Raw genomic sequence first — 22,500 nt, 5'->3', positions numbered from 1 at the left:
ACGAGACAAGGGTACCCACAGATCATTCAAGGGGAAAATAAATCTGGTCTCGGGTTACCAAGGCAGAAGTCATCATGCGTCGATTAAAAATTAGCCAAAATGTGTGAGCGTGCCTTGGTCTGCTGCCAGTGCCCTGCCTCGCCATGCACCCACCCGCAAACAGGCTCGAACACCAATCGACGTCACGTCGTCACCCCCAGGATCCAGGGTTGCCAAGAATCAGGTACGCCAAGAGCAGGTACCGAGCAGAACCAGTAGGAACGGTCCAACTATCACCAACCGTCAGGACCTGCTACGGGCTGTAACCAACGGTCAGGAGCTGTAAGGAACCGTCAAGAAGGCGGTCCTCCCGTCCTTTTTATAGGCGACCAGTGTGGGTGGAGCCTCAAGTAGAATTTAGCCAAATCCAACTTGCTGATTGGCGCATCGCTGCACGTGACCTCCGCCTCCAAATAAATCCAACCGTGATCATTCCTTCCCCACCATCGAACAAGATACAACTCCCAATTAACACAGGCCTGGCTTACGACACAATGTTCTGGGCAATGGGCGAACGCCACAAAGCAGCCATTTTCTGGAATTACCGAGCAAAAACGTGACGTGCTAACAAAGCATCAACGGCAGCCATCACCTCCCCGTTCAACCCGACATGAACAAGAGCCAACCAGCGCCCATAGAGCTGCCGAACAGGGTGTCAAACATTGATGGAAAAAGGTGGATGTCAAACGACAATGAAAGATAGCTGCTGGGTGTCGAACGTCAATGGAAAAAGGTGGATGCCTAAGGTACATGATCCACAGCCATGTCTGCGTCAGAATAACTGTTCAGGAAAAGCCTGTGCTGTGTTTAATCGTCGTCCTGTAATTCCAAAGTGTACCTAAATCATCTATTTCCAAGCCAATGCGTCCTGATGGAAAGGGAATAGAATGAGTCTACATTGGGTAACTGCTATCTCTCTTGTGCACGAACGGTGAATATCGCTCATGCAGAAAGGAAAACTAACATAAATAATACATCATGAACGTGTCGTAGAGAGGAAAAGGTTATCCCATAAGAAAAAGGGAACCTATTTTTTACCCTTCTCCAATGCATCAAAGAGTTAGAATCCCACCAGACAAGGGGATGGGTCTATCCTGGACATGCATTTATGGAAATAACTGTCTGAGGACCTGAATGTTACATGCATTAATTGGATCTGATTCTGAAATCCGTAACACTACCCCTTCCCTTATCCCAGACTCGCCCTGAGTCGTCCAACAGCTGGAGACATCGGTTAAAAGTTACATCATTGCCATTAAAAGTTAGCATTACCGTGTGACATGCAGGTGAAGTTACCCCTACCTAGTAGGTTTTAACTCTACCCTTTAGTGTGTGCGACAATTTAAACTAGATATGTCCCACCTGATGCGTTGGGAATGACCGAACTGACTCACACAAATAACCTTATGCTACACCGAAATTGCTGGAATTTTTGAAACTAAAACATATAAATGGTGGGCTTTAATAATCTACACAACTATACAACTATATACAATTTCTGACCCAAGACCTAAAGAAATTCAAAAGGAAAATTGTGGAAAGGGGGGGGGGAGCACCTGTTGACTTCTTGCCACCTTCATGCTCTTCATGCCCTTCACCAGCACACCTAACAAAAACAAACCAGCAGGCCATTGACCAGCATACAGGCCATAAATGTCGTGGCCTTCTAAACAAAAATGAACAAAAGAAGCAGCAACAAGAACTGAGCCACTTTCTCCACCGAGCTGCGTTTGTGCAGTTCGTGGTCATGGCAATTTGTGGCATAAGAAGTGAAGCAGAGTGGTATGAGACTGGTATGTGGCTGGTATGAGGCTGCAGCAAAGGGAGCAGTCCATAAGTGTGGTAGCATGCTGCTGCAGTAAATGCAGTTCAAACAAAGGAAAAGAAAACAAAACAAAACCACCATGATAATTGGAACAGTGTCACCTGGTATGAGGCTGCAGCGAGTGGCAGTCTACAGAACAGGTGGGGATGGAACACAGGCCATAGAGCTTTGGTGTGAATAACATGGAGTTCTCTCTCTTTTTTGGTGAGAATAACATGGAGTTCTCATTTTGGGGGCATTTGTTGGCGAGAATTACACGGATTTCTCATTTTTTGGCGAGAATAACAAGTTCTCTTTTGTTTGGTGAGAATAACATGGAGTTCTCTTTTTGGGGGGGGGGGCATTTTTTAGTGAGAATAACAAGTTCTCTTTTTGGAGAATTTTTTAGTGAGAATAACAAGGAGTTCTCTTTTTTTTTTTGGTGAGAATAACATGGAGTTCTCTTTTGGGGGGGGGGGCATTTTTTTAGTGAGAATAACAAGGAGTTCTCTTCTTTTTGGTGAGAATAACATGGAGTTCTCTTTTTGGGGGCATTTGTTGGCGAGAATTACACGGATTTCTCTTTTTTTTGGCGAGTATAACAAGGAGTTGTCTTTTGTTTGGTGAGAATAACATTGAGTTCTCTTTTTTGGGGGGAGGGGAATTTTTAGTGAGAATAACAAGGATTTCTCTTTTTTTTTTGGGTGAGAATAACAAGGAGTTCTCTTTTGGGGGGGGGATTTTTTAGTGAGAATAACAAGGAGTTCTCTTTTATTTTGGTGAGAATAACATGGAGTTCTCCTTTGGGGGGGGGGCATTTTTTTAGTGAGAATAATAAGGAGTTCTCTTTTTTTTGGTGAGAATAACATGGAGTTCTCTTTTTGGGGGCATTTGTTGGCGAGAATTACACGGATTTCTCATTTTTTTTGGCGAGAATAACAAGGAGTTCTCTCCTTTTGGTGAGAATAACATGGAGTTCTCTTTTGGAGGGGGGGCATTTTGGTGAGAATAACAAGGAGTTCTCTTTTGGGGGGGCTTTTTTAGTGAGAATAACAAGGAGTTCTCTTTTTTGGTGAGAATAACAAGGAGTTCTCTTTGGGGGGGGGGCATTTTTAGTGAGAATAACAAGGAGTTCTCTTTTTTTGGTGAGAATAACATGGAGTTCTCTTTTTGAGGGGGGGGCATTTTTAGTGAGAATAACAAGGAGTTCTCTTTTTTTGGTGAGAATAACATGGAGTTCTCTTTTTGGTGGCGGGGAGGCATTTTTGGTGAGAATAACAAGTTCTTTTTGGGGGGGGGGGGCGAGAATTACACGGAGTTCTCTTTTTTTTGGCGAGATTAACACAGAGTTCTCTTTTTTTTGGTGTGAATAACAAGTTTTCTTTTATGAGCTTTTTTTTTTTGCGAGAATTACACGGAGTTCTTTTTAGGTGAGAATAACTTGCTGTCCTCTTATTTTTGCGGGGGGCATTTTTTTGCGAGAATTACATGGAGTTTTTCTTTTTTGGGGGGCTTTTTTTTCCGCGAGAATTACACTGAATTCTCTTTTTTGTGTCAGTTCAGGTCAGGTCAGAAGGTAGGATAGGAGGAGAGCGCCCAATGTGGTCCTCCCATTGTTGAATCAGCAGCCTATCTAAACTCTTTTTTAAATGTATTGACAGACTGTGAACATCTTCTTTGTCGAGTCTGTTCCATACGTTAACCAGTCGATGAGTATTGAAGACTGCTATCCTCCTGCAGCGGGCTGCAGGCTTGGTCAGTTTCCAGGAGTGACCATGAAGGCGGCCTTCCTGATTGAAACAAGGCAGTTCTTCAAATGAGACTTGGAGTTCTCTGTGCAGGATCCAGTAGAGAGTGATGAACTCCCCTCCAATTTGTCTGTAATCTAGTGGGAAGAGGTGTAGGTTCGATAAGCAGTCCTCATATGAGAACTGTGCTTGACTTTTTACCATCCTCGTAGCGCATCGCTGAACCCGCTCGAATATCTTTCTATCCCGCTGAAGAAACGGCTTCCACACAGGTAGGCCATATTCCAGGTGTGACCTTACAAGTGTGGCATATCGGTGCTGGAAAATTTCCTGCGTGATTTTCGCAAAAGCACAGTGAATGGCAAAAAGCATCCTTCGCGCTCTGTTTGGGGCGTTGGTGCATTGGATCGTTAACAATTGTGATGCCTGCATGCAGATTCCCAAATCGACAATCTCTGCCACAACCGGCAATTCAACACCAGTTAGCCTAAAGACAATGATGGAGCTATATCTTCTGATGTGCATTACTTTGCATTTGCAGGATTCAGCTGCATTTGCCACTTGATGACCCCCCTTTTGGGCGTTTTTGGGAGAGAATTACATGGATTCCTCTTTTTGGGCGTTCCCAGCGTCCCCAAGAAATTCCTAATCTGCCACTGCCAACGAGCCGATCGATATATGAACTGCATGCGAGGGTGCGTTCGAGTCGAGTCGCATCGCCGAGGTGGTATGGGTTCTTGGCGCTACACAAAATGAGAAGTTGGATCCGGACGATGACATGCGGATTACTTGTGGGTGAACACAGTCATGGGACCAGTTTGTACAGCCCATCGAAGCGAAAAACGCCATTTTCTGCATTTCATCCCGTAGTCCACTTCGAACGTATATGCATCTCCTGCAGATGATTCATCCATCTCCAAGAGGATACTCGCCCAGCTCACTGAGCCTTGGAAGACGCAGAGTGGGCGTGTTCTGTTGTAGAAGGCGTGGTCGATGAGCGAGTGGGCGGGGCTGCGGTCCAACGGGCTCCGTGAGATTTGCTTTGGCGCAGAGAGCTGTGCGTGCTGCGCCAGGTGGTTGCGGGACGAGTCCTCCGTGCTTTCGGCGTGGATACAGGAGTCGCCGTGAAGGTGAGAGTCGCGGATTGCGCGTAACCGTAAATTAGCCACGTGACTGCGCGTGCTTGGCGGCGCTAAGTTTCGTGCTTCGCTGATTGCGACGTTCGCGCACGTGTTGGGAACACGTGAAACACCTCGGATCCCCCATTTAATGTGCGTCATGTGCTGCCGTTGTGGGATGAAACGCCCCGGCCCGTGAATCCATGCGCCCATTGCTGCGGGATCGGTCCCGTTATGAGATAACCTGGAGGATTTGTGGTGACCGCGCCCCGAGCTCTGATGCCAGGGCGCGCTTTACGCATTAAGGTGTGTGCGAGCAAATCGATTTACGTTGGTGGTGCGGTGTTTGTTGAGCAGGTAGACTTAAGGTGCGGTGTTTGAGCAGGTAGAATGAAGGTGTGCGTGCAGTGTGCGAGCAAATCGATTTACGTTGGCGGTGCGGTGTTTGTTGAGCAGGTAGAATGAAGGTGTGGTGGTGCGGTGTTTGAGCGGGTAGAATGAAGGTGTGCGTGCAGTGTGCGAGCAAATCGATTTACGTTGGCGGTGCGGTGTTTGTTGAGCAGGTAGAATGAAGGTGTGCGTGCAGTGTGCGAGCAAATCGATTTGGTGTGGTGATGCGGTGTTTGTTGAGCAGGTAGACTTAAGGTGTGGTGGTGTGGTGTTTGAGCAGGTAGAATGAAGGTGTGGTGGTGCGGTGTTTGTTGAGCAGGTAGAATTTAGGTGTGTGTGCAGTGTGCGAGCAAATCGATTTACGTTACGTTGGTGGTACGGTGTTTGTTGAGCAGGTAGAATTAAGGTGTGGTGGTACGGTGTTTGTTGAGCAGGTAGAATGAAGGTGTGGTGGTACGGTGTTTGTTGAGCAGGTAGAATGAAGGTGTGGTGGTGCGGTGTTTGTTGAGCAGGTAGAATGAAGGTGTGGTGGTACGGTGTTTGTTGAGCAGGTAGAATGAAGGTGTGGTGGTGCAGTGTTTGTTGAGTAGGTAGAATGAAGGTGTGGTGGTACGGTGTTTGTTGAGCAGGTAGAATGAAGGTATGGTGGTGCGGTGTTTGTTGAGCAGGTAGAATGAAGGTGTGGTGGTGCAGTGTTTGTTGAGCAGGTAGAATGAAGGTGTGGTGGTGCGGTGTTTGTTGAGCAGGTAGAATGAAGGTGTGGTGGTGCAGTGTTTGTTGAGCAGGTAGAATGAAGGTGTGGTGGTGCGGTGTTTGTTGAGCAGGTAGAATGAAGGTATGGTGGTGGTACACGTATTACTGTGAATGTGATGAACGTGCGAGCTGTTCATGTGCTGCTGCCGTTTGTCACGATGACATGCGTGGCTCGGCTCAATCCGAAATGGGGACAATCGTAGGTGTCGCATCAAAACGATGATCATTCAAACTGAGCGTACGTGTTTGTGTTTTCATTGAACGCCATGAGGATGTTATGAATTTTGAAACGACCTGCACGAGATCATTTCGGGTACAAACGTTCATGGTTTTGAATGTACACATGGCAAACGAGTGAAACGTTAAAGAAAAAAAATTATTGACATCTTATTGGGGAAAGGGAGGGGTAGATGGGGTCGTCTGATGGGTCCAGCTCCCGCCATCAGATACCACATGGAAACTCATCATTCGCGGTCCACGCCTAAGATGCGGAAACTCCTCGAAGTCGGCCGTCCTGCACAGTCGTTCTGTGGAGTGCGGTTGATCGTGGTGAGAAGTACGGCTTGTACATTCTTTCGATTATGCTCTTGGCCATGGGACTGATTGTGCACCACTCGTCCTCAGCCCAACAATCACCCACATGATTGAGGTTCCCTTAGAACTCCAACCGGCTGGCACCTTGAAGCGTCCGCCTAAGTCTGCCGTATTGCTCTAAAATGAAATGCGGATTGTAATCTTTGGAAATTCCTATAGTCATGGGACTGGCTTATAAAACCTGTGTCACTGATGCTTTCTTTTAATCACTATTGCTCCTGCGAGCAGCAGCCATGGGACCACCTCCCACTGCTTGTACTTGGTCTCACAGCACACAAGGGCATACATATGACTCTATGACCTCAGTGATCATGCCTTATTCTCTCCCACTGACTTTCAGCCAGATAGCACACATAGACCAACACACGGCGGTGCTATCTCCTCGGTGCTCACACGGGCTTACACTAGCTGCCACTCTCCCCTCAGCCACTTGAACCGTAGTGAAAAGTCACGTTGATCTATCACTTCTGGCATCTCACTTCCAGCCATTTAGACCCGGGTAAAAAGCAAACTTGATTGCATAGTGGTTGAACGTCCGCTCTCAGGCTAGGAGGTCATCAATGCGATTCTGACCCTGGCCGAATCGCACCGGTATCTTGAATATGGAATGTGCTGCTTCCTTTCTTAACACTCTACATTTAGAGGATAGAGCAGGGACAAACCCTTTGCTTTGGAGTAGAGAAAAGTGATGTTACAAAAGGACCCACAGTCCCCCAAAAGTTTCATCACTTCCTACAAGGTCAGAGGGCTTTGTTTGTCTGAAGCCAAGTGCGATGTCTCATGTATTTGTTTGGATGTGTGTATGCTTGCGTGCAGTTTGTGCTCCAGATCCTCAATGAACCTTGCACATCTCACCTTCTGGAAACCTCCCTCTCCTCTACTCCCTTGGCCTTTCACCCTGGCACCCCAAAGTTTTGCCCTGTCAGGATGGCATACCCCATGTTGTCATCATCTTCTTTGATATGCAGCAAATGGCTACAGGTAGCATTGTTTGCCTGAGGTGTGACAGTGCTGCTGAAACGATGCCGCCTGCAGATTAGAGCAGGGATTTTTGTAATTTATTCAGGACGTCTGAGATAGCTCAACTATTGTTCATGAAGGCACCGTGGGATATTTAACATCCACCAGCCAATGCTAGCAGACGGGACTCCCGATTTATTGTCCATCCGAGGGACCCGCACAAACATTGATGAATCACGCTGCCTGCCAAACACCAAGGTGATATTTTATAGCTGGACCAATATTTCAACCCAAATTAGTCATCTGAGAGAGGGGTGTGCGTACCTCTCTCTGTCTTGTCACCCAGGCATAACCCACCATATTTTCATTATTGCACCCCTGGAGGTAGACCACCCATGCTCTCACTTTCCTTAGCACTCTTCAAGATGTCAACACTGTACATTGACGATGTATAATTGGGGGAGGGGAGAAACACTTTTCGAGTTGCACAGAGTGAGACATCTGATGTCAAATTCCTGTTGCAATGAAATTTTGACCTCTCACCCTGGAATGAAATTCCACACACAATCCTCCCCACTATCATGGTGCAGGTTGTGGAACGATTATGATGTCATGCCAAGATTGTTCGGAGTGCGTGTGCCAATAATATATCTTCATGATACAGATCTGGTAGGGCTTTCTGCAGAGATGCCGAAGGTGGTCACTCGCCCTTTATGTGTAGCAAATACAATTTGTTAGAATCATGTCAACATATACAAAATGTAAGATGTGGTCGACTCAAAAACCTCCGCAAATGATATGTTCACAACAGTTTTATCATCAATCCAGCTTAGTTCAGTCCACTGCAGGGTGATGGCTTCCCCCAACACATATTGAGAGGGACACTTGCCAAGTGTGGATTGATGAGAATCGGGACAGGAATGTTGAATTTGTTCAGGGTACCGATAACAGCTCACCCACTCTTCGTGGAAAACATCGTGGGATCTTTAACGTCAAGCAGTAGCAACCGGTGCTTTAGTGGTAGTCGGGTCTACAGCTTTACAGCCATCTGATGGAAAGTGCAGTTTGTAATGCAATGCCTTGCTTGCACAAAACGAATCGTGCAGTTTTATTGCTTGGGATGGGAATGAAATCCAGATCGGGCAGTTCAGAAGCAAGTGCAACTGTCGGACCATGTTCAAATACCTGTCGGACCGTATTCAAAGATAAAATTAGCCTAACGATGCGTAGATATGAATTGTATGAAAATAAGGGAATCGTTTGCGTGTATGTATGATAATTATAGATTTGAAAACGGCTGGGCCAATTTCCACCAAATCTTGCATACATGCTCGGGTTATCCAGGGTCAGGTCATGGGCACAGTGTAATTCCCACTCTATCCTCCATTCTGCCCCCTGCCATGAGGAGATGACTTGCAATTTTCACCTGTACACAGGGAGTGGTGGTGCAAGTGATGTAACCGATGATCCCTGCCAGAGGGAGAAGGTAGTGATGCCTTTTTTTTTTTTTTTTTTTGCTCCCAGAGGGAACAGGTTTTACTATTACTAAAAGGAGACGTTCACACCTCCATCACACTAAAAAGAAGCTGGACTTTGAGCAGGGACAGTGTACTGACACCATACTCCCGGTGAAAGCGGGTATAACTCGTGTATTCTCATTACTCAGTAAAAAGTAAATTAATGTATTCTTTCTATGCAATTGAATATTGAAAAATAACAAAACGTTGGCATACTCGTGTTTGAATTACTTTTGAAAATGATTATGAACATTTTGAAACTTCTCATTCTGAGAACTTTTTAACATGGTTTTGTTTTTAATGTACATTTGAGGAACTTGAGAAATGCAATCTTGAACAAGACAGCCGGTGAAAAAAAACAAAACATTTTTTATTTTTGCAGAAACAAAAAAAACCTGATGGAGAATTCAAAACCAATGGTTACCATCACAAGTGGCTGCTCAATAGTAAAGATCAGGTCTGACATTTTGACCACCGGGTGGTCTTTATCCAGGACTGTGCAGGCATAGTGTGCCTGGTATGTGGTGACTTCCTCTCCCAAGGAGTGTGTTGTTGGGGGGGGGGGGAGGGGTAGAGATGAGAGATTATCTTCCTGCAAGGTGCAGATTGTGACATGTGAGAATGAACACACACTCCTTCCCCACCCCCCCCCCCCTCAACACCCCAGAGCTAATTCCATGACCCCACCCCCTTGAAGATACAAAACACCAGGCACACGATGTCTTCACAAACCCAAATGAAGACCACTCGGTGATCAAACTGCCAGACCTGAGCCTTAGCCAGCTGGGTGGATCTTCTCCACTGTCATCAGCATTTTTTGGTTCACGAAAAAATAAGTGACCACTATATTCGTTATTGTTGTGTGTCTGTATGTCTGTCTGGCCCGAGCATAGCTCTGTGGGTTTTGATCCAATCCTGACAAAATTTTGGTGGGAGGTTTATATCATGATCGAGTTGTTTTCCTGAAAATGGGCGTGGTGCGCCCATTAGGGTGGAGCCACACCCAAAAAACATGTGTTTTTAGGGGGTAGCAGATTTCAATTTGCATCTTTTCTGAGGGGTTTGTCGAATCTGACAGGGGTTTCGGTATTTGGTTAGCCCAATGGCACCTGCATAGCCCCATGGAGTTCGTTTTTTTTTTTTTTCATTTTCTTCCCAAGGTCAAGGTCACAACGTCACGAACTTAGAAAATTGCGAATTTTGACATTAAAAATCTATCTTCTCCGAGGGGTTTGTCGAATCTGGCAATGGTTTCGGTATTTGGTTAGCCCAATGGCTCCTGCATAGCTCCACGGAGCTCGATTTTTATTATTATTATTTTTTTATTTTTTATTTTTTTTTATTTTCCCATTTTCGTCACAAGGTCATGAACTTAGAAAATTTCGAATTTTGACATAAAAATCATATGACTGCCCAAACTTTGAGAGCTTGGATGACAATATTTTTTTTATGCATAATCTTGAGGTCATTCCCCATCTAAAGTCTTGAAAACATTTTGCTCTATCTCGAACACCTTGCCCGTGGCGCCCCCTTCAAGTTTGTTTTTACGCTGATTTCATCAAAGTATGGATAATCCGATGAGTGCGAAATGCCATACAGCCAATATGACGTTATATTGTTCCTGGAATGTTCCAGAGGAAGTTTTGCACCAAAGGTCATAATCCTTGACCTTTGACCTTTTAAAGGTCAAATTTTCAAAAGCTGTGGGAATCGAAAACCGGGTTTTTGACCTTCTTCGCCGAACTAACTCCAATAAGCTATAGCACGTATCCTGGATCCTTATTTTAATGTCCACAACATTGTTTTGTGACCTTTTAAAGGTTATGCAAAGGTCAAATTTTGAAAGTTGTTGAACAAAACCGGGTTTATCATGTTGATCATTTTTTATAATTTGGTCAAACATTATCACACTGTCTCATCCTTGAATTCTGAAACAATCTACATCGTCAAATACCGCTCGTGAACCACCATCGTCTTCAGACTTGTATTAACTTAAAACGGGATATTCGAGTAGGAAGTTTTTTTTTTTGCCTTGTTTGGCGAAAAAAAAGAAAAAAATAGATTGCAGAAGAAGCTTGTGGTGAATGCAGCAGCGCAAGTCTTGTGCATAGACACACAATAACACACAGGTACCACATTTTCAATCTTTGGAACCAAAAGGAAAACATTTTTCCAACCCCAATCCGATATATATATATATATATATATATATATATATATATATATATATATATATATATATATATATATATATATATATATATATATATATATCTCTACTGTGTACAACAAGAGAGGTATTTGTCTGTCTGTCTGTGTGTCTCCATTGTTTTTCTCGGAGATGCCCAAACGGATCTTCATGAAACTTTCAAAGGTTCATCAGTGAGTGCCGGGGAATGTTTTAGGCAAAAAAAGTTTTGGGAATTTTTTTAAAGTTAGATTTTTTTTTAATATTTTTATCACTCTATAGTGCCTAAGTATTTGTAGCATTGAGAAGTGTAATATTAAATGATCCATGACCCCATTCCTTCATGGATGTTGGGAAGTGTTTTAGGCCCCCCCACCCCCCACCCCCCAAAAAATATATATTTTTTTGATTTCTTCAAGATGCCAACAAGATTATAACAGCACACGGCAACGCCGGGTACCCGATCGTACTGTGTATATTTAAACCCAAGCAAACTGTTCGAAAGGAAATGCACAAGGATGTGAAGACCCCACACAAATGAGTGCAATTTGGATTGTTTTGTCCAAAGTCCCGTGACACATGATGGCACGTGCCTGTAATTTGAAACAAAAACATTCTCACAGGGTTCTTAAAACAAGCAATCAAACACACAAGTCCCGCTCAGCAATCTTTACGCGTCTAATTATCTAAACACTTGGAGCATTTCCTTCCAAATTAATTGTTATGCAAGACAGAATTCTACCTTTTAATATTTTATAATTTTTATTGTTCACCACCTTATCATTGTAGGTCGTCCTCCTTCCTTTTCACTGTGTGTTGTGTTTTTAGCCTGAAGTGTCATTTTATTTCAGAGTTCGAGTCACACGCAATACATGACCGGAATGGAGTAGAAGTATAGTGAGTGCACTTACATTTGAGCTTTTAGTCTGGCTTTGATTATCGACCCAATATAACTGTTGGATTGATGTTTTGCAGGTAACGCATTGCATCACAAAGTGCGCCGTCCCTCAGATTTACTTTGTCTGTTGTCTCATCAGATGGCAAATGTAAAGATACCACGTTGTCTTTCACGAAGAGTAGGGGAGTTTTTGCTGCCACCAAGAACAAAGCGCAAATCCAGTCACAAATCCCCTTAAATCGAACATCAGGCCTCACCAATCAGTTCCTAAAAGATGAGCCAAAAGCATTCCCCATAAAGTCCTCGTTGGCATGCTGACTCCACAAAGCTGGGAAGAATTAGGCCCATTTACACACATATATATATATATATATATATATATATATATATATATATATATATATATATTTATATATATATATATATATATCTTCTTTCGGCGAGCTCCCATTAGGGGTCACCACAGCGGATCAACAGTCTCCATTTCGCTCTATCCTCCACATTTTCCATTGACACTCCAACCACCCACATATCCGCCCTCACCGTATCCATGAACCTCTTCTTTGGCCTTCCTCTTCTCCTCCTGTCTGGCGGCTCCATCTTCAACATCCTTCTCCTGATATACTCCATTTCCCTCCTGTGCACATGTCCAAACCATCTCAATCTTGCCTCTCTCACTTTGTCTCCAAACCGTCCTACCTGCGCTGTCCCTCTAATATCCTCATTTCTTATCCTATCCATCCCTCTCACTCCCACCGAGAATTGCAGCATCTTTAACTCTGCCACCTCCAGCTCCGTTTCCTATCTTTTTGTTAGTGCCATCGCCTCCAAACCATACAACAGAGCTGGTCTCACTACCGTCTTATATACTTTCCCCTTCACTCTTGCAGCTACCCTTCTGTCACAAATCACTCCTGCAACTCTTCTCCAACCACTCCATCCTGCCTGCATTCTCTTTTTCACTTCTCTCCCACACTCTCTGTTACTTTGGACAGTTGTTCCCAAGTATTTAAACCAATCCACCTTCCCCACCTCAACTCCTTGCAACCGCACCATACCACCACCCTCCCTCTCATTTAAGCACATGTACTCCGTCTTACTCCGACTGACTATCATTCCCCTTCTCTCCAGTGCGTACCTCAGCCTGCTCCATACTCTCCCTACAGATCATGATGTCATCCGCGAACATCATAGTCCATGGAGACTCCAGTCTGATCTCGTTCGTCAACCTGTCCATCACCATTGCAAACAGGAAAGGGCTCAGAGTCGATCCTTGGTGCAATCCCACTTTTACCTTAAACCGGTCTGTCATTCCTACCGCACACCTCACCGCTGTGACACTGTCCTCATACATATCCTGCACGATCCCCACATACTTCTCCACCACTCCCGACTTCCTCATACAATGCCACAACTCCTCTCTTGGCACCCTATCATAAGCTTTCTCTAAATCCACAAACACACAATGTAACTCCTTCTGGCCTTCCCTATACTTCTCCATTAACATTCTCAAAGCAAACATTGCATCAGTGGTGCTCTTTCCTGGCATAAACCCATATTGCTGCTCACAAATCGTCACCTCTCCTCTCAACCGAGCTTCCACGACTCTTTCCCACAACTTCATGGTGTGGCTTAACAACTTTATCCCTCTGTAATTTCCACAGCTCTGCACATCACCCTCATTCTTGAAAATCGGAACCAGTCCACTTAATATAATCTCCACTCCTCCGGCATCATCTCACTTTCAAAGACTTTATTAAACAATCTGGTTAACAACCCCACTGCCATCTTTCTTAAGCACTTCCATGCCTCCACTGGTATACCATCTGGGCCAACCGCCTTTCCACTTTTCATCTTCTTCATAGCAGTCCTCACTTCATCCTTACTGATCCACCCCACTTCCAGATTCACTATCTCCACCTCTTCCAACCTTCTCTCTCTCATTTTCTTCATTCATCAGCTCCTCAAAGTACTCCATCCACCTTCTCAAAACACTCTCCTCGCTCGTCAGCACATTCCCATTTGCGTCCTTTATCACCCGAACCTGCAGCACATCCTTCCCAGCTCGGTCCCTCTGTCTTGCCAATCGGTATAAATCCTTTTCCCCTTCTTTTGTATCCAACTTCTCATACAGCTCGTCATATGCCTTTTCCTTGGCCTTTGCCACCTCTCTTTTTGCCTTTCGCCGCCACTCCTTGTACTCCTGCCTACTTTCTTCATCTCTCTGACTATCCCATTTCCTTTTCGCCAACCCCTTCTTCCTTGTACTTTCCTGTACTTCCTCGTTCCACCACCAAGTCTCGTTATCTTCCTTCCTCTGTCCAGATGTCACACCAACTACCTTCCTAGCCATCTCCCTCACCACTTCTGCTGTCGTTGCCCAATAATCCCACCCATCTTTACCACCATCCAACGCCTGTCTCACCTCCTCCCTAAATTTCACGCAACAGTCTTCCTCCTTCAGCTTCCACCATCTGGTCCTTGGTTCAGCCCTCGCTCTCTTCCTCAACCTCACCTCTAAAGTCATCCTGCAGACCACCAATCGATGTTGTCGAGCTACACTCTCCCCTGCCACAACCTTACAGTCACTAATCTCTTTCAGGTTGCATCTCCTGCTTAAGATGTAATCCACCTGTGTGCACTTTCCTCCACTCTTGTATGTCACCCTGTGTTCCTCCTCCTTCTTGAAATACGTATTTACCACTGCCATTTCCATTCTTTTTGCAAACTCTACCACCATTTGCCCTTCCACATTTCTCTTGTTGAGACCGTCTCTTCTCTCTTGATGAGACCCATCACCTCCTCATCCTCTTTCTTCCCTTCCCCAACATGCCCATTGTAATCCGCTCCAATCACCACTCTTTCATCCTTGGATACACTCTCCACCACTTCATCTAACTCACTCCAGAAATCTTCTTTATCCTCCATCTCACACCCCATATGTGGGGCATATGCACTGATGACATTCATCATCACCCCTTCAATTTCCAACTTCACACTCATCACTCGGTCAGACACTCTCCTCACCTCCAATACCCTCTTGACATAATCTTCCTTCAGGATTACCCCAACACCATTTCTCCTCCCATCCACACCATGGAAGAACAGTTTGAAACCACCTCCAATGCTCCTAGCCTTACTCCCCATCCACTTGGTCTCTTGTACACACAGTATGTCCACCTTTCTTCTCTCCATCATATCAGCCAACTCTCGCCCTTTGTCAGTCATCGTCTCAACATTCAGAGTTCCAACTCTCACCTCCACACTTCTACCCTTCCCCCTCTGCCACTGCCTCCGGACTCGCCTTCCCCGTCTCCTTCTCCTCCTTCGCCCAGCAGTAGCACAATTTCCCCCGGTACCCTGCTGACTACCGGTACTGGTGGCGGTCGTTGGTAACCCGGGCCTCGACCGATCCGGTCTGGAAATTCGTTTTGTTGTCCGCATAATGATTTGGCATAGGTTTTTTACGCCGGATGCCCTTCCTGACGCAACCCTGGTCGCCTCTTACGACACACAGGGATAACATACATATATACATATATATATACAGTCGGGAGAACAAGTATTTGATACACTGCCGATTTTGCAGGTTTTCCCACTTACAAAGCACGTAGAGGTCTGTAGTTTTCATCATAGGTACACTTCAACTGTGAAAGACGGAATCTTAAACAAAAATCCTGAAAATCACATTGTATGATTTTTAAATAATTAATTTGCATTTTATTGCATGAAATAAGTATTTGATACATCAGAAAAACAGAACTTAATATTTGGTACAGAAACCTTTGTTTGCAATTACAGAGATCAGACGTTTCCTGTAGTTCTTAACCAGGTTTGCACAGACTGCAGCAGGGATTTTGGCCCACTCCTCCATACAGATCTTCTCCAGATCCTTCAGGTTTCGGGGCTGTCGCTGGGCAACACAGACTTTCAGCTCCCTCCAAAGATCAACTATTGGGTTCAGGTCTGGAGACTGGCTCGGCCACTCCAGGACCTTGAGATGCTTCTTACGGAGCCACTCCTTAGTTGCCCTGGCTGTGTTTCGGGTCGTTGTCATGCTGGAAGACCCAGCCACGCCCCATCTTCAATGCTCTTGTTGAGGGAAGGAGGTTGTTGGACAAGATCTCGCGATACATGACCCCATCCATCCTCCCCTCAATACGGTGCAGTCGTCCTGTCCCCTTTGCAGAAAAGCATCCCCAAAGAATGATATTTCCACCTCCATGCTTCACGGTTGGGATGGTGTTCTTGGGGTTGTACTCATCCTTCTTCTTCCTCCAAACACGGTGAGTGGCGTTTAAACCAAAAAGCTCTATTTTGGTCTCATCAGACCACATGACCTTCTCCCATTCCTCCTCTGGATCATCCAGATGTTCATTGGCAAACTTCAGATGGGCCTGGACATGCGCTGGCTTGAGCAGAGGGACCTTGCGTGCGCTGCAGGATTTTAATCCATGACGGCGTAGTGTGTTACTTATGGTTTTCTTTGATACTGTGGTCCCAGCTCTCTTCAGCTCATTGACCAGGTCCTGCCGTGTAGTTCTGGGCTGATCCCTCACCTTTCTCATGATCATTGAGGCTCCACAAGGTGAGATCTTGCATGGAGCCCCAGACTGAGGGAGATTGACTTATCTTGAACTTCTTCCATTTTCTAATAATTGTGCCAACAGTTGTTGCCTTCTCACCAAGCTGCTTGCCTATTGTCCTGTAGCCCATCCCAGCCTTGTGCAAGTCTACAATTTTGTCCCTGATGTCCTTAGACAGCTCTTTGGTCTTGCCCATTGTGGAGAGGTTGGAGTCTGATTGATTGAGTGCGGACAGCTGTCTTTTATGCAGATAACGAGTTCAAACAGGTGCAGTTAATGCAGTATATTGTAATGTAATTGTAATGAGTGGAGAATGTGAGGGCTTCTTAAAGACAAAACTAACAGGTCTGTGAGAGCCGGAATTCTTCCTGGTTGGGAGGTGATCAAATACTTATTTCATGCAATAAAATGAAAATTAATTATTTTAAAATCATACAATGTGATTTTCAGAATTTTTGTTTTAGATTCCATCTTTCACAGTTGAAGTGTACCTATGATAAAAATTACGGACCTCTACGTGCTTTGTAAGTGGGAAAACCTGCAAAATCGGCAGTGTATCAAATACTTGTTCTCCCCACTGTGTGTGTGTGTATATGTGTGTGTGTGTGTGTGTGTGTGTGTGTGTGTATATAGCGTGGTGTTGGCGCAGTGGTTAGGGCAGCGGCTTGGGATCCAAAAGGTCCTGAGTTCAAGTCCTGTTGGGCCACTGAATTAATATACCAGGGGGTTGACTCAGCCTGTCATCCTTCCGAGGTTGGCGAAATGAGTACCAGTGTACTGGGCCGGTGTATACCCCGGTTAAAATAGGTGTACCATATCCCTGTGTCGTAAGAGGTGACCAGGGTTGCGTCAGGAAGGGCATCCGGCGTAAAACATGTGCCAAATCAGAATGCGGATCATACGGATGATCCGCTGTGGCGACCCCGAACGGGAGCAGCCGAAAGAAGAAGAAGAAGAAGATATATATATATATATATATATATATATATATATATATATATATATATATATATATATATATATATATATATATATATATATATATATATATATATATATATGTATGTATTGTGCCTGATGAAACCAGCAAAACGTTGCCCTGAGACCGGGTCTGCTCTTGCTTTTTTGCTCAAATTAGTGGAGTCGATCTCGTTTTTTACTTTTGGTTGGAAGCGCCTTCCTCTTCTTCAACAATAAAAACATATGTATATTATATTATATTATATTATATATGTATGTATATATTGTTGTGGGCCGGGGTCTGGCAGAGAGACGACCACTAGGTGGGGGAAGTTGCGTCGATTCCCACCACACTCCCCGGAATTGTACGCTGTCGCTCACGGATAATTCCGTGACTCGGCGGGTCGCTTAACTGACCGTGGACGCCAATACCTCAACCGCGTGGCATAGGGTCCTCCTGTCGAGAATCAAGTTACCTAATTAACCACGCGGTTTTGACTACCGGGGAACCACGCCCTCGTACTCCTTGTCCGAACTGGATCACTGTACCAACTATTTTTCCGGATCGGATGCAGCCGAGCGGAACTGCCAAGGACGTACCGGCTAGAAGGAACGGCTTGTTGGGAATAAAGACCCAGCTAAACTCAGATTCGAACCATGCTGGACCAATGGAGGAAAAGACAAAAACGAACTGGGAACATTGCTACAATTATTTATTTACAATAAGCGAGGAAAAGCATGTGGCACAACAAAAAGGTTTATTGGGTATGTTACGTAGGGGAAAGATGAGAGAGGTGTGGTGCGACAATTCACAAGCAACTTACAAAAGCGGACAGTGCAGACTTAACGCGAGGCTAATAAAAGCAATGACAATCACAACAATAAAAATCTTAAACAGGCTTATCTAACAGACAGGCGCCAACACACTCTGACACACACTTGGACAAAATAAACCCAATGAAAAGAAAAAAGGTCTTCTGCAGCCAGGGTGGGAGGGAGTTGAGGTCACAGTTTAGGCTGCCTGAGCGTTCTGGGGAAAGGGTGCTCCATGGTGCGGCACCCGACAAAGGTTGTGTAGTTTGGTCCACAGCCGCACGTGTGGATATCGGGTCTGTGGAGAAGAGCGGAGTCCAAGGCGGGGATCAGCAGTAGCAGGACCAGACAGAGGCTTGGTCGAGGTCCTTCGCATCCACCAACTCCGACTTCTCCCTTTCAACAACCAACCGCGACCTTTCAAATCCAACGACAACCTTCCCTCGCATCCAACTCAACTCTGAAGATTGTCCCGTACTTTATAGATCACGGAGTTCAGGTTGGAGCCATGGCAAAGCCGACGTCATTGTCCGTCCCGATTGGACCGGGCCTTCATGTGGTCCGCCTTTCTGGGCGGGGTTTCGGCCAGACACTGGTCAGGACTGCCCACACTGCCATGTCTGGGTTTGGAAAGGTGGAAACCGATGCAGCTTTCACAGCGAACTTCGGGATTCTGCCTCAGAAAACGAGACTCCGGAGACAGTGGGTAGACGGTGGAAGCGCTTGTCCAGCCCAAAGTGCCCATCAGGATTTGGGCTCAGGAGACGAGACGAGACGAGGGTCACAAGTGAGATGAAGGTACCGTGGATCAAATAAAAGGGGAGAAAATGATTTATTAACCTAACTAAAAGCCATCGGAACGCACCCCTTTGCTTTCCCACTAAACAAAAGGAAGGGATCTATCTGCACTTGTACTAATGGCATAATTAACTCAGGACAACTGTCTGTTTGTTCCTAGAACTGTAACAATTATATATATATATATATATATATATATATATATATATATATATATATATATATATATATATATATATATATATATATATATATATATATATATATATATATATATATATATATAATGTCATGGCCATAAAGTCTGGAAACATAGGCGAATATACATTATATATGGTTTATTGACATTACATAACAATACATGATATGTTCAATGTGTCCCTCATGAGAAATGCACAGTTCAATGTGCTATGCAAAATGCAGCAATTTCCATCAATCCCTGCACAATGTCCAACACACTGCCTGTATCGTTGAATTTTTGAACCAGCTTCCCCACTGTCTATGGGAGACAGCAGCTCTTCCAGGATGACATACGTTGTGCTCTACAATCCGTCGATATGACCAGCCCTCGCGTCCACTCAGCAGTGTCACCTCAATGCATTCGTCTTTCGACAAGGACACATTCAAACTGCAACAGAATGACGTAATATTATCTATGTTTCCAGACTTTATGGCCACCCTGCATATGGAGTTGCACAGAAACTTTTCAGACCTCAGTATGACATTTGTCAGAGTTTGTTTGGCTAAACAACACCCCCTTTCTCCACCAAAGTGTTATTTTCTTTTGGGGAACAAAAGTTTGTCAACATTTTCCTCGTTTCAATATCAAGAGATAACGATCTGATTGAGATGGGAACCGCATGCGCACTGCATGATGCATTGCCCTCTGCTGGCACAGCAAGGTGTGTGCGTGCGTGCGTCTGATTATTTAGGTATTTTGAACAGAGAACAATCGTCTCAGTATATTACCACACAGGAAGTGAGGCTGCAACTAGGATATTCAGACAATGATCAACCAGCCTTGGTGGTGTTATGGTTAGAGCGTCTGCTCTTCGTCTGGAAGGTTGGTGGTTCAAATCTGACCCCAGCGGGGTCATACCAAAGACTTAAAATGGTATGGGCTGCTTTCTTGCTTGATGCTCACCATTTGAAAAGATATAGCACAAATAAACAACCATAGGTTGAAAACCATTGTGCAGGCCTCATGGGCCAAATGTGTTGTAGTTCCTTGTAAAGAAAATAATATTTTATTCATTACTTTTTTTAATATAACCAAACATTGCCGAAAATATCTAGGCCATTTTGCACACATGCTCAACCAATGCAGCCAACAACAAAAAAGGTGTATCCTGAAAATGACTTAAGAGATGTGATCCTTAAAGATCTGAAGCTCGATTGGGGTGTCAGAGGACAAGTGGTGATGAAGAGGCAAGCACAGCTGGGACAGGATGGCTCATCATTTACTTTACAGCTCGAGCACCAGCAAAAGTAATGATAACAAGAGTGAGAAATGCTTTGCAATACATGTTCCAATGGTACTGGTCCCAATGGATGTGAGGGAGACAAAAATTTGTTTATGTTTAATGCATGCTCGAGCCGATACCAGAACCGAAATAAAAGAGAAGAAACTATCTAACCCACCGGGTTTGGATTTAGTTGGCCAAATAAAAGGAAAAGTAATTTTCATTCACCGATATCTTTTGTGGACTATAAGCCAATAAAGACAATGAGGATAACAAAGCAGAGATAACAATTTGTTTGCTTTAATGCATGCTCAAGCCAATATTGGAACCAAAACGAAGAAGAAGAAGAAGAAGAAGAAGAAACTCTACCCCACTGAGCTGGTAGCTCACCTCACTCTCCCTCGCTGGGATCTTACTTTGCCATTTTGTTTGGCCTACTCAACAATGTCTTGAGTTGGAACGGGCCACAACGGTTTATCAACGATAAAGCGCTCAACATATTATTTTTCACTTTCCTCAGTGATATAATCGAATGTCTCATCCACATACTTACAAATCGCTGCACACATCCCTTGTGTCGGTGCTATATTTTTTTTAAATGAGGAGCTTGGAGCGATTATGATGCAATTTTTTTACAATCTACTCTCACGGACTAATTAAAGTATATATTGGAAATATTATTTGAATATTGAGGATCGGAACATGTGGACTAAAAACCTCAAATCTGGAGTGAAATCTGAAATGTTAAGAAATCGGTGATGTTTTGTTTTTTGCTGGTATGTGCCATTACCAATCAGATTGCCATCGCTTGCCAAGCCAGCCGTTCCTTATCAACCATTTCTTTGGAGTGCTTGATTGGATGCTTAAGCCTCTTTCTGAGCCCCCTACAGTTGATGGCGGTCCAGTTCATGTCCCGATCAGGATGTACAGTTGGCAGTTGTTACAAGGTAGAGGTACGTAGCCAGCACACATGGACGTGGTACATATGGGTACACTTGTATCTGTAAATGGACTCTCCATGAATGTGTGTGCATGCCTGAATGCTTCGTTACGTGCCCCATGCCCATAGTAGCCAAGTTTTATCCCATATCTTATGATGATGATGATGGGTGGTGGAGGTTTAAACTTTTAACCTCAGCAGCGTATGAGCGATCATGTTTTCCTCTGTCCTCATGACTGTTTCTAAAGCAATTGGTTATTACCTCCACCACCGAAAGTGAAGGAGGTTATATTTTCACCCCTTTCTGTCTGTTTGTCTGTGTACAGGATATCTCAAAAGGTTGTGGACAGATCTGGATGAAATTTGGGTGTGTGACAAGGACGAACTGATTCGATTTTGGTGAAGATCCGGATCCGGATCCGACTACTATAATTTTAAAGTGATTCTTCACCATTGAGAGATGGGGCTCAGAAATGATATATATATATATATATATATATATATATATATATATATATATATATATATATATATATATATATATATATATATATATATATATATCTCTCATGATATCTCAAAAATATGGTGTTGGCTTAATGGTTAGGGTGGGGGGCTTTGGATCCAAGGGTCCTGAGTTCAAATCCCGCTCAGCTGTTTAATTAATACCAGGTGGGGTTAACTCGACCTGTCATCCTTCTGAGGTCGGCAAAATGAGTGCCAGCATGCTGGTATACTGTGTCGGAGTGGCGACCCATCCAGGATTGTGTGCAATAGGAGACTAAAAATAGGAGACCAAGGAGACTGCTTGGGCAGCACCAACACTACACAGAGTATGGTCCCAATCTCCTCCTCCTCTTCAAAAATGTAATGGGCCAGACATGTTCTCGTGGATCGGGCATTATGGGGTGGAGGGAGGTATGTGATCCAC

General features: G+C 44.5%; 1 protein-coding gene and 1 long non-coding RNA gene across 5 annotated transcripts in view; one reads left to right on the top strand and one right to left on the bottom strand.

Annotated features, from left to right (window-relative positions):
- The first annotated feature begins 4,574 nt into the window (after positions 1-4,574).
- LOC147015566 (ectonucleoside triphosphate diphosphohydrolase 8-like) overlaps positions 4,575-22,500 on the top strand; it is a 64,298-nt gene continuing 46,372 nt past the window's right edge. The window contains exon 1 of one of the 4 annotated variants that reach the window (XM_085850431.1): positions 4,575-4,721. The gene's annotated coding sequence lies outside the window, so the exon portion shown is untranslated. Of the gene's footprint in view, positions 4,722-4,878; positions 5,016-22,500 lie in introns of those variants that run through there. The other 3 variants (XM_085850428.1, XM_085850430.1, XM_085850433.1) reach the window with 3 other exon arrangements.
- The window catches only part of LOC147015567 (uncharacterized), a 12,347-nt gene continuing 9,259 nt past the window's right edge, over positions 19,413-22,500 (bottom strand). Inside the window, exon 3 of the long non-coding RNA XR_015050375.1 lies at positions 19,413-19,794. This is a non-coding gene — a long non-coding RNA (uncharacterized LOC147015567). The remainder of the gene's footprint in view (positions 19,795-22,500) is intronic.

The sequence above is a fragment of the Eptatretus burgeri genome, chromosome 12, assembly GCF_056783735.1.
Source record: "Eptatretus burgeri isolate ZD-2024b chromosome 12, Ebu_testis_v1, whole genome shotgun sequence".
Classification (NCBI taxonomy): domain Eukaryota; kingdom Metazoa; phylum Chordata; class Myxini; order Myxiniformes; family Myxinidae; genus Eptatretus; species Eptatretus burgeri.
Note: the sequence above shows the minus strand (reverse complement) of the source record. Positions and strands in the feature narration are given on the sequence as shown.